The following is a 12852-nucleotide window of genomic DNA, read 5'->3' as shown; positions in this document are numbered from 1 at the left end:
TTGCTATATGTTCATTATTCACTTGCTTGCTGTATGTTCTGTAGGCCTGAATAAAATGTTTTGTTTTGTTTTGTTTTGTTTTGTTTGTTTGTTTGTTTGTTAATCAACTGGAGTACATTCCAGAGTTAGAAATCAGGGTTTGCAGAAAGAGTGTCTATTATCAACTTTCAAAGACTAACTTATATGCATACATATAAGTGTATCTAAAGAAGATCAGCATATATATGCATGACGGTGATTTCCACAGATAATAACTGATGCTTTCTAGCAGATACTAATGGCCAAGTAAAAACCGATAGGTAATCTGACACACAAGACTAGCAATGATTCTTAAATAACAGTTAGACTCCCATTTGTCTCTATTTCAGTAAGACAGACAAAACAAACAAACAAACAAACAAACAAACAAAAAACAGTATATTTTCAATTCACCTATGCAAGATATGAAAGAAATATTATTGGATTTAAAGTTATCAACTTTTACACATTTATATATTTGAAATTAGAAAATTATGAAATAACTATATTTTCATATCTTTAAAGGAGAGTATTGAATTTGAATGACTGCTGTCAGTGGTTGCTAACATTTTTAAAGGTCATCACTGGCATTACGGGCTTCAATGTCTTGGCTGGTGTTCATTTTATGAAAGTTTCAAATTTTCAATACATCTTAAATGATTAAGGGATTGGAGCATCTGTCTTATGAGGAAAGACTAAGTGAGCTGGGCCTCTTTAGACTAGAGAAGAGGAGACTGAGAGGGGATCTTATCAACCTCTGCAAATACCTGAGGGAACAATGTAAAGAGGATGGGGTCAAACTCTTCTCAGAGGTGGCCAATGATAGGACAAGGGGTAATGGGTATCAACTGAACCACAGGAGGTTTCATTGCCATATGAAGAAGAACTTTATGGTTTGGAAGACAGAGCACTGGAACAGGCTACCCAGGGAGGCTATGGAGTCTCCTTCTTTGGAAATATTCAAAACCTGCCTGGATCCCATCCTCTTGGTGACCCTGTTAGAGCAGGAGGGTTAGACTAGATGATCCCTCGAGGTCCCTCTCAACCTCAACCGTTCTGTGATTCTGTGATCTTTCTACTTATGATTGTCATGCCTGTCAAAATAAATAAATTAATTAACTGTATGTGCCAACTTTTTTGCTAAGACACGGTGAATTAGAAATAATATATATTTTTAAAGAAAAATAATTTAAAAAAAAAAAGATAAAAATGCGTAAAACTAATCTTATTCAGGGTGATGTTACCCTACTTTATCATTCATCCCAAAGTGCTGAAGGAATTAGCAGATGTTCTAGTTGGACCCATCTCAATAATTTACCAAAGGTCATGGGAGCCTGGTGTTCATGGGAGTTCTCTACTTACTGGAAACTAGACAACATTTCACTTATCTACAAAAAGGGCAGGAGAGGAAACTCACAAAACTGCAGACATGGTAGTCTAACCTCAGTTCCTGGAAAAGGTATAGAGAAAGTTGTCTTGAGGGATATGGAAAGACATTTAAAGAACAAAGCCATCGTCAGGCATAGTCAATATGAATTCATCCAGGAAAAGTCCTGCCTTAGTCATTTGATCTCCTTCCATGATACAGTCACCCTCTTTGTTGATGAAGGGAAGGTGGCAGACGCAATATTTCTGGATTTCAGTAAGGACTTTGATACTGTCCCTCATGGCATCCTTCCGGACAAATTGTCCAACTGTGAGATAAACAGGTTCATGTTATGCTCAGTGATGAACAGGTTCAATGGTAGAGCTCAAGGGGTTGTAGTAAATGAAGCAACATCTGGCTGGCAGATGATCACCAGTGGTGTTACCCAGGGCTCAATTCTAGAGCCAATCCTCTTTAATATTTTTATCAACGATCTGCATGAAGGAATGGAGTGTGTCCTCAGCCAGTGATACTAAGCTGAGGGGTGCTGCTGACTCCCTGAAGGGATGAGATGCAAAAAAGATATAGATAGACTGGAGCATTGGGCAATCAGCAATGGCATGAAGCTCAGCAAAGGGAAATGTTGAGTTCCGCACCTGGGACAGAGTGATGCTGGACACATGTACAGGATGAGAGACGAGCAGCCAGAGAGCAGCTCAGAAAGGGATCTGGGTTTGCTGGTTTGTAGTAGGGTCCACATGACTAGAGTGCCCTGACACCCAAGAAGGCTAACTAGCATTTTGGTATAACAGCATAGTGCACTGGTCAGAAGAGGTGATTCTTGTGCTATGTTTAGCACTGGTGCAGCCTCACCTTGAATGTTGCTTGCAGTTCTGATCTTTACAATACAAAAGGGATGTTAAGGTCTGTGGAAGTGTCCAGAGGATGGCAACAAAACTAGTAAAAGGGCTGGAAGGCATGTCCTGTGAGGAGAGACTGAAAACACGTGGGTTGTCTAGTCTGGAGAAAAGAACACCAATAGGTGACCTCATCACTCTCCACAATTTCCTGAGGAGGAGAAGCAGACAAGGAGGTGCCAGTCTCTGCTCCCTGGTAACCAATGATAAGACGTGCAGAAATGGCATAAAGCTGCACCAGGGAAGGTTCAGACTAAATATAAGGAAAAAAATATTTACTGTGAGGGTGGTCAAGCACTGGAAATGGCTTCCTAAAAAGATGCTTGATGCCTCATGCTTGTCAGTGTTCAGGAAATATTTGGACGATACCTTCAATAATATGCTTTAACATTTAGTCAGCCCTGAAGAGGTTAGGCAGTTAAAACAGATGGTCTCTGAAGGTCTCTTCCAACTGAACTTTTCTATTCTATTTTATTTTATTCTATTCTGGTTATTATAAGCATTCTCAAGTGCCAGATTTATTCTCCCATTGGGACTAACCAAAAAAGAATAAATTTAACTTTATTAGCATATATTAATTATTCACATCCATGCCTTATGTGTGTCATATATTAGCATATATTGATATAAATCCATTCTGCTATCTAAAGTTTTAGTGCTTCCCTATTGACCAAGAATTACATTTGGATTTGTTCAATAATTTAAATGTGCTTTCATCTCAGCCTGTCAGAGGGTGTGCTGGAAGGCTGAACATCCTCTCTGAGATACAAGGCTTACCCTGAAAGAGGAACTCTATATAAGAAACTGAATATAACTTTTTATCTGTGATTATGTCTGTTTTTAGGGAGGGAAAATCAGATGGAACAATGTTTAGAACCATCCTATAACGGTTCTAAATAAATAACTGTTAAAATGTTAGAAACTCCAGTTCTAATACTACATATTCATATGCAATATAATAGCAAAGTTTTCTATTAGCTTGCTTTTTGCCCCTTGGGTTTTTTTGCTCATTTACAAGGATTCTAGTAAAATTAGAGTTCACTGTTAAGTCAGATATTCGCTCTTTAAGGGGCACAATTGACTTCTTGTTCATCATTATCAGCCTTGATGGTGAGAATTTTCCCTGGGGTAATAACGGATGGTAAGGATGATATAATAATTTGTAATTGTTGCTTGTATTAAGCTTTCTCTCTATAAAGAAACATATATGAGAAATATAACATAATTGGTTTACAAGTAACAAGTAATATACAATGCATCTTATATGAAAGCAATGAGACAGCTGTCATTTTCACAGAATCACAGAATCACAGAATTTCTAGGTTGGAAGAGACCTCAGGATCATCAAGATCATCCCCTCCTCTCCCCTTACCTCCCCTCCCCTCCTTTCAAGTACCCTATCCTAGAGTCTCCTCTTCATTTTCTTTCAGCAGACTAAGGGCCCGGAACAGTATAAAGTGAAAGCTTCAACATACATTACAGTTTACACTGTTCTTTTATCTATTAATGGTATAGAATATAATTCTGTTACTTGAAACACAACATAGCTTTTTGCTAATAAATTACTAAATAGTAGTTATTCTACATATGCCAGTGTATAAACATCTTCACTAATAAGCTAATATTGCTTAAGCTATTCAAGCATATGGAGGTCATTACTTACAGCTGAGTTTATAGAGGGGTTCCTGTTTTCCATCTATAGCTGTAGTAAACAGCTACAGCAAGATGGGCTGTGGAGGAGCCTCTGAAGTGTCATGTACCAGCCAGAATGTTTACCCTGCTTTCTATGCTTGCTTGTCCCAGAGGCAATAAAACAGGTTATAAAATAGAACATATGGACAAATTTGCTGTTGCAGCAGGTGTGGATTTTACAATGACAGATACCAAATACCTCATACGAAAGAAGCATCAGCTAGGTGCCTTGTCACCCTGTGATACAGGCTGTTCAGATTTTCTATGAGCTGTGCTTGAATAATGAACATTTATCTGCAGACAAGAAATCTGTATATTTCTCCTCAGATGTTGTATAATGACCATACGGACACCAGGGTTCTTTTAGGATCAGTAACTGCTGCTTCTTTATTGATGACATAACTTCAGCTTTCTCTTAGCAAGGGCCTAACTTCATCTCTCGTATTGAGGACATAACTTCATTATTATATTCCTTATCAAGGAATATAATACGCTCCCACACTAGGATATTTTCTAGAATATTAAAAAAATAAATAAATAATTGATCCTATTGTGAGTCAAGATTTTTCTGTTGAATATATAGTGCAATTACAAATTCAGAATGAATATAATGGCCCAATTTAACTCAACTTAGAGTGAAATTCTGATCTTTCTCCATTTTTTATATCCTTTATCATATTCCTGTTATTTACTGTAGTGAAAATGAATCACACAAATAAACAAAAATACCAGACACAAGTAAACTTATCTGTATTTTTTTTTTATTTTTATTGAACAAGACAGAAAAGAATATGTTTTTGTTTTGTCTTTGTTAGTGTTGCTGGTTTTTGCTTGTTTCTTTTGTTTTCTGTTTTAGCTTCCTTGAAAGTCCGTTTTTATTTTACCATTTTGTAGCAATTGTGCCGTCATTTGTTTAGGCCCACTATTTTTTGACTTCAAAACCTATACTTAAATCTCACCAGAGTCTATTGATTAAAGACATGCTTAAAGTGAAAGTTTAATTAGATGTTTTGCTGAATTGGGTCTTTAATTGTTAATTTTTCTTTCCTTTTCTTTTCTTTTCTTTTCTTTCCTTTTCTTTCCTTTCCTTCCCTTTTATTTTCAGTTTCAGGATAATATCAGAAGAATTGCTTGAAAGCATTGGGGTAGTATTACTTATTGAGAAGTTACAAATGAAACAAAATGGAGCAATAAACCACAAAAATACATTTATTTGCTTTAGAGTTTTTCTTGTTCTAAGAAAGGTGAAGTGTACAAACCATGCATTGTTTTATCATTAGTTATTCCATATCTGTTTTCCCTCATGTACTGTGAAGCAACTTTAAGGCTGGTAAAAACAAGAAAACCTTTTTATTTTTTATTTTTTTTAAATCAAAGGGTGTTTTATCACAATAAAAATGACATTTTAAAAGTAAATATTACATAATGAAAACTGAGACTTTACCCTTGTGGAAAAACAACTGTACTTAAGTATCCTTTTCAATAGAGAAGGAAAATGACTTGCACAGGTCTCAAGACAAATGAGATATTTTAAAACTATCACCAAGATTTTTTTTTAGTCATATGGAAGAACTAATAATAAAGCATACTGCATAAAAGATTGGTGGAATCCACAAACAAAATTATTAGTAATTTAGTAATCTGGTTTATTGACAACATACTTGCCATAACAAAATATATAAATAAATATTTATGACTTGCCATAACAAAATATATAAATAAATAAATAATTGTTACAAGACAAAAGCTAGCTAGCTAGATATAGACATCACATCTGTTAAAAATCAGTAAGGCTGCATTAACTCTGCTTTTACTAGAGATCTTTTGGGTCGTTAGACATCTTTTTGAGAGCTACACACCTATGCATAAGTTTAAGAGAAAAGTTGAAAATACTGTTTTCAGTATTATGTTTTAAAGCCTGGTCTGATCAGAACACTTGTATATTTGGTTTTATCATTTTTTTCCCATGTTTCTGTTCTCATCCTTTCAGAGATTGTCTAGGTCTGACTGAACCCTGATGAAACTGAGTGGAAGCTGCTGTTCCCCTAGGAACTGCTGAAGAGGCACAAGGTGGGACAGAGGTGGAGGCTGTGGGTCCTGTTGATCAGGAGATCAAGGGTTGAGTTAATGTCCCCGTCAGCTGAGATAGCCGTCTCTGGCTTTAAGGCTCTCTGTGAAATGAAGAGAGTAGCCTTGATAGAGTTTTATGATTTATAAGGCTTACACATTTTCTTTGTTTGTTTCAGTTCTTCTAGTTCTTCCACTGCTGCAACTAACATGTTAATTAAGATACCTTGAGTTTAAAGTAACTGAACTGGATACATTGCTGGACATTAAAATAAAGTTTTGTATATTGTTTACCACATGCAGATCTAGCTGATATTTTGTCTGTGTTTTTGGTTGAACAGACATTATAAGAAAGAAAACAGGCAAAGCCTTTGAATAAGTTGAGTCTATCAGCTTAGTCTTAGTGCTGTGCTAGTGTCACCTTGAGCCTTCTTTTTTGTTCTGAGAGTAGGAATAATCTTATATTTATCTGCAATATATTTAATAAGAAATAAATCTTAAAACAACAACAACAACAAACAAATCAAAACAAAACAAAAACTAACAAAACAAACAAATAAATATTAAAACATTATGTATCTGAATCCTTCAGCATTTAACGTTGAATTTTATATTTCAGCTAGCCAGATTTTGGCTTATCCAAAAAATAATAATAATATAATCACATAAAATTGAGACAGCAGCAAATTTCATAGTGAATATTTTGTTCTTTTCAACAAAGGTCTGAATCCTGAATCAGAATGTATCCAACAGTAAGCGACCTTAGGTGAAGATTTCTATAAGAACTCAGGAATTTAAATGGCTATTTTGAAATTAAGTAAAATATGAACCCAAGACAAAACCAACATAAAAAATCTATTAGGATTCAGCATAAAAGATGATAGATTAATAATCCTACTTATAGTTCAGCTCTTTACTCTAGTAATCATGAACTCTATGAAAAAATACCATGATATTCCTACATATACAATTCAAATGAATAGTCATGAAAAAGATAAATTTGGTTTTCACAGAATCACAGAATCACAGAATTTCTAGGTTGGAAGAGACCTCAAGATCATCGAGTCCAACCTCTGACCTAACGCTAGCAGTCCCCACTAAACCATATCCCTAAGCTCTACATCTAAACGTCTTTTAAAGACTTCCAGGGATGGTGACTCCACCACTTCCCTGGGCAGCCTGTTCCAATGTCTAACAACCCTTTCAGTAAAGAAGTTCTTCCTAACATCCAACCTAAAACTCCCCTGGTGCAAGACAGAACGGGGCAACTAGTAAATGAAGTTAACACTTTTGTAAATATGCTGTTGTATAGAATTAAAAGACAGCGTGTTTTTTTTCATAGGGGAGACAAGAAAATATTATATACCATATTTGGTTGCATTTTGACTTTTTGCAAACATTTGTCTATCCCTTTTTTTTTTTTTTTTTCACTAAGCATGCAGTCTATTTTCTTTATCAATTGTCTGACAGTATTTCCTGAAAGAACAGAGTAAGAAAGTTATGAATAAAAGACATAATTGCTTGTCTTGTCCATAAGCAACCTGCTAAATTTGACAGAAGGCTTTCACAGCAATTTTAACAGCCAAATGTAACAGTTCATTTAAAGAGGACTTTGGTGAGAGAATCTTAATTAGTCTTCTTTGTTGAGCCAAAAAGTTAATCCAGACTGATGAGGAGTTCTGAAATTATTGTAGCAAATTCCTCTTTCATGCAATATACAAAGCAGTACAGACTAACTACATGCAAGTGATTAGAGTCAGAATGAGATTTAAAAGGTGTATTAGTCTCTGTTAAAACACTGAACTTTCCTGAGAAGCTTTGACTTTCTTGAGAGAATTTCCTTTTTTTTTTTTTTTTTTGGTTGGTTGGTTGGTTTTTGTTTTTGTATGTACAAAATTCCAGTTGTATTTGAGTTCATTAATAGTTGAAAACAAATAATATTTGCTAGCTGATTCTCAATAGCCAATTAACCACATAAAAAAATTAACTATTGCCATGTTTTGTTTTCTTCATCTTTGCTTGTATTGTAATCATGTTGTTAATTAAGTAGTGTACTACCCCTTCTACCCCTTGAGTAAAAGAATAAAGAATATAGTGCATTCCACTACGTTTTGCACCTCTAAACTACTTCTGTAAGAGTAAACAACTTTCTAGGAGAAAAACAAAAACAAAAACCTGCACTAGAATAAAAAATAGATATATGCTGCACTTACTCATATGGAATTGTGATGCAACTAAATTAAGGAAAAAAAAAACAAAAACAAACCATACCTTATAACTACCACTGACTTTTACTGGAACTCCATTGTAGTTGATGCCATCAGTAGATGGTTCAATATCTCTAAAGTCACCTGTTAAAACCTGTTAAAAAGTTTGTGTGTGTGTGTGTGTGTTGGTCTTGGTCTATAGTATTTGAAAGATTATGTATCCTGTTAAACTGATTAACCTTAACTGTATCCATCAAAGGTAAGCATTCTCAAAATTCAAATAAACTAATTGATTTGTATTTCTTGGAGACAACTCCAGAAGTCAGGCTTACAACAAAACATTTCAGGAAGGAAAGATACTTCAAAAATGGAAGATGATTTTAAAAGAAATAATATTCTCAGCCATTATTCTGGGATGAAAAAATGAAAAAGATTACTGGTCTGCCTGCTTCAACATTTCCAGGTAGGGTCAGGTGTGTAATTTTCAAGTGAATCCTAGCTGGCCTTTTTTTACTGCTATTTTCCTTGACATCACTAGTCCTTTCAGATCACATGAAAAGGTTTGCTTTCATAAAATTGACCAGAAGTTTCATTCTTAATGCAATCCAGCTGCTAATGGTCACTGAACCCTTGGGACCAGGTTGAGCACTATTCCAAAATAAAACCCTCTCTATGATCTCAGTATATACTTCAGATCTTTTGCAGTGATGGTTTTCCTTGAATGAAGTCAACTATTTTTTTATTATTATTTTTTATTTTATTTTATTTTGTTGTGGGTATTCACTAGACTTTGCAGTTTGGTGACTTACAGCAGCTGTTAACTCTAAAGTATCCAAAATTTGTCCTTATGCTTCTTGGCCCCACTGCAGTAGCTACTCATAAGTAGTTTAGGGTGAGAACTGTTTTTGTTCCCTATGTAATTTTTTACACAATATGAAAACAAAAGATATCAAACAAGCAAAAAAGTGGAAAGAGAATTCATTCTGACACCAGTTACGTTGTTGATCACTCAGTTTTGTTTTAAAGGAAAAAACAGATTGGCCAGATACCATCAGCTGATAAAGTATCACCTCCCCACCCCAAACTAAAACAATAATAAAAGCCCAATAGCTGAGGTGAAAAGCTCCACCTCATTAAAACAAACTGTTTATACACATACTTTAGAGACTCATCCTGGAAAAGCAGGTGGCTATGAGCAAGTGTTAAAGCAAGTAATTTGCTGACAAAGCAGATGTTACACTGGTCTCAGCTGAATAAAATTAGTTGCACTTCAGCCTTTTTAATCAGTCACAAATGGAATTCAGGCTTATAGTTACTTCTTACATCAAATAAACAAGGCCATTGAGTTTATTAATATAGAGCTATGCATTTCTGAAATAACGATATGTAGCATAACAAAGTTTTTGCATAAAAAGTATTTATTTGACTTCTTGTCTTTGGAATAGCAGTGCTTTTTTCTCAACTCTGTCTAGCACATGTTTGGGATAGAGTCAGTGTTTCCCAGAGTAGTTCTGCATGTTACTTCAACTGTTACTTCAACAAATAGCTGTTGTTAATATTTTTATAATTTATCTTCCTAATAACCTGGGACAACAAATTATAGGTACTATGAAAAACTCCCCTAACTACATTTATGTCAATGGCAAACACTATAAAAACATTTATTTAATTTGCTGTTGGAATTTAAACTGATACCAGATTTCCCTTGTTGATAACAATACAAAATATCAACTGCTCTGCATTTATCCACCTTAGGTACTTACATGGTTTTCTTCACTGTCATCTGAGTGTCTCAGAGATACCATAACATCTTTCTCTTCCCAGCAGTCCTGAGAGATACAAAACTCTGACTATACAGTATTACAAATGGGGAACTAAGCTACAGAAGAGATGAGTAAGTCAAACTTGTAGCATTGAAGAGAAGTGAGTTAAAGTATCTTATGTCTTAAAGTAACACTGTAACCATTCTATCATCTACTAGATTTATTTGTGTGTGTGTTTGAAAAGTAATGGTTTACATTAGCTCTTTTAAGTCTGTAAGTAATACTTCTCTGATGAGATGGCACAAATAGACAATGTTATTATCATTGAGAAGGAGAAGAAGAAGAACAACAACAAGAGGAACAAGCGGAACAAGAAGAACAAGAAGAAGAAGAACGGTACATCAAAGTCAGAAAAATGAATATCAATGAAAATTCCATATTTTATAAAGAATTGTGGATAATTCTTCATTCTCAATAGTAAAGCATAATATATGAAACTGGTGAAACATAGTTTTAAGTATCCATACTGATACCATTCTTATTTTAAGCTATAGGAAATTGCATTTTTGCAACAGAGATTAAATTAAGATAACAGAGCAAGTGAGAGAGTACACACATTGTACTCAAAGTACACTTCTTGGAAATGATTATTGGTTTTAGTGTGATTAAGTCACAGGTGAAATCTATGCCAAAAGGAAAGTGCATCCTATCATTCTCTGATACTAGCTAGCACAATTTGTTCATTTCCTGAAGACAATCTTTATACAAATCAACTGTTTTTAAGTCAACATGTGCTTAGAAAACTCTGCTATTTCATGAAGTGCAACACTTACTACAAACTAGTTAGAAATTTTAGTTAGAAATCTAAATCTAAATCACAGTGTAATTCAGGCAGTAAGGGACCTTGGGAGGTCTGTACCCCAGCCCAAAGCAAGGCTAACTCCAGGGGCAGACTAGGCCAGTCATAGCTTGGTCCAGCTGGGACTGAGAACCCTCCAGGTATAACTGAGGATAAGTAAACTTGGGATCTCAGCAAAAGGAAAAGTCAAGTTGTGCACTTGGGGAGGAATAACCCCCCATACCAGTACAGACTAGGGGTTCAAGATGCTGAAAACTAGTTTGGCAGAACTGGTAGTCCTTGTGGACCCCAAGCTGAACATATGTCAGCAATGTGCCCTTGCTGCAAAGAGACTAGTGATATCCTCTACTACATTAGGAAAGCATTGGCAGCTGGTCAAGGGATGTTCTACCTCCGTACTCAACCCTGGTGAGACATATGTAGGCTGCTGGCTTCAGTGATGTGCTCTCTCTGGGATGATTAAGGGTTTGGAGTATCTGACACATAAGAACAAGCTGAGAAAGCTGGGATTATTCTGCCTAAAGAGGAGAAGACTTGGCAAGGGTCTCACCAGACTGTATAAATAACTAATAGGAGGGAATACAGAAGACAGAGACAGGTTCTTTTCAGTGGTGCTGAGTGACAGAAAAAGAGGTAGCATAAACTGAAACATGGGAACAAAAGAAAAAATAGATATATTTAAATGTTTAGTGTGGATGAGTGCAACTCAGTGCCGTTAGGGAGGTTCACAAAGGCAAGAGACTACTTGTATTCTGGAATTCCTTATATCTCCATTGATATAACTGAAATATGTAAATTTCTTTCACTGTCTAATTAAAACTAACTCATTAATTAGACTGTTTTCCAACACCAGTAGTAAATATCTGGTGTTAAGAAATGTGAATGTGACTGATAATTCTTTTTGGACAGTAGGAGTATTTTTTTCTTATTTCTATTCAGTCTGTGAGATAACTGCTTTCTCTCCAATATAAACAAATCCCTTAAAAAAGTTTACCAACGTATTCACAATAAATATTATTTAAGACACTGGTTGCATAAATATTCTGCCAATACCTTAATTTTCATCACTAAATAATCACTATATGACAGTATATGAGCATAATCCTTTTTTTTTTTTTTTCCACCAGATTACAGTAAAGAGGGGTATGAAGCCTTCTTGAAGCAATTTGAGGATGTGCTGTGTACCACAGATTCACTGAATAGATGAGACTGGAAGGTACCTCTGGAGATCACCTAGACCAACACTTTTGCTCAGGTAGGGTCAGGTAGGGCACATTGTTAAGGACTATGTTCAGTCAGGTTTTGAGTTATCACTAAGCATGGAGACTCCACAGCTTATAAGGGCAGCCTGTTCCATGTTTGACAACACAGTAAAATATTTTTTTCTTTCATTCCTGTATGCGTATCTCAGTATGATGCCCAGTCTTTCCGTTTGTCTCAGCACCATAGAATATGACAATGCAGTATTCTGAATATGGATGTTATTGCTTCTTGTGGTTTAACCCAGCAGGCAGGTAAGCAGTCATTTGCTCATTACCCCCATTGCAGTCAAATGGGGGAGAAAATCAGAAAAAAAAAGGTAAAAAAAAATGGGTTGAAATAAAGGCAGTTTAATAGGACAGAAAATGAAGGGAAAACAATAATAATAACAACAACAACAATAATTATAAAACACTATACAAAGCAAGTGATGCACAATACAATTGCTCATCACTGACTGACCCATGCTCAATCTCCAGTCAGCTGCCACTTGTCCCAACTGAGCCAGCTCCCTGCCTGTTTTATTTTTCCACATGACTCTATAAGGACATCCCTTTGGCCAATGTGAGTCAACTGTCCTGGCTGTTTCTGCCCCCCCCCAACTCCTTCTGCACTCTCCTCACTGGCAGGGAAGCATAAGAAGCTGAAAAGTCCTTGGCTCTGTGTAAGCACTGTTCTGCAACAACCAACCTATCAGTGTGTT

Source organism: Aythya marila (genome assembly GCF_965140915.1).
Source record: "Aythya marila genome assembly, chromosome: 1".
In the NCBI taxonomy this organism is placed as follows: Eukaryota; Metazoa; Chordata; class Aves; order Anseriformes; family Anatidae; genus Aythya; species Aythya marila.
The sequence above is the reverse complement of the archived record's forward strand: the minus strand, read 5'-3'. Positions refer to the sequence as shown.